This window comes from Pecten maximus, chromosome 6, assembly GCF_902652985.1.
Source record: "Pecten maximus chromosome 6, xPecMax1.1, whole genome shotgun sequence".
NCBI lineage: Eukaryota > Metazoa > Mollusca > Bivalvia > Pectinida > Pectinidae > Pecten > Pecten maximus.
This window is the reverse complement of record NC_047020.1, coordinates 5,082,702-5,083,211: the sequence shown is the minus strand read 5'-3', so window position 1 is coordinate 5,083,211 and position 510 is coordinate 5,082,702.

Sequence of the window (510 nt, the reverse complement as noted above, 5' to 3'; positions counted from 1 at the left end):
TATTCCCTTTGATGACTAAACTAGACAATTTTAACATCTTTCAAGATAAATAGCATAAGAACCTATTTAATAAAGTGAAACACGACTAAGTAAAACAGCACGTTGCTCAACGACCTTTTCTTTGATGTCTTGAATTTCTATTAGCTTTTAAACTTGAATAACCTATTGTTGTTGTAAACGTACGACACAATCAGTCACTTATCGAACCATATGTGTTATTTCATCAAATCTTCCCGAAGTAATTTGTAATCGTTGTTATCTTTTATATTTTTGGTTTTAATTTTAATTTTTAATTTTTCTTGCACGGTATTGCTGTAAATGACCAGTACGATCGGTACTAGAACGTTTCTTTGGGAAATTCCATTGACTACTTGATATTGTATTTTGGTCATGTAAATCATGTTATTTATGAGGAACTTTATTATTCTGTTTATTTACCAGTGATCATGTAGTATTTGTTGTGTCTAATATTGTTATCATACTGATATGTTTGTCGTAATAATAGCTCGC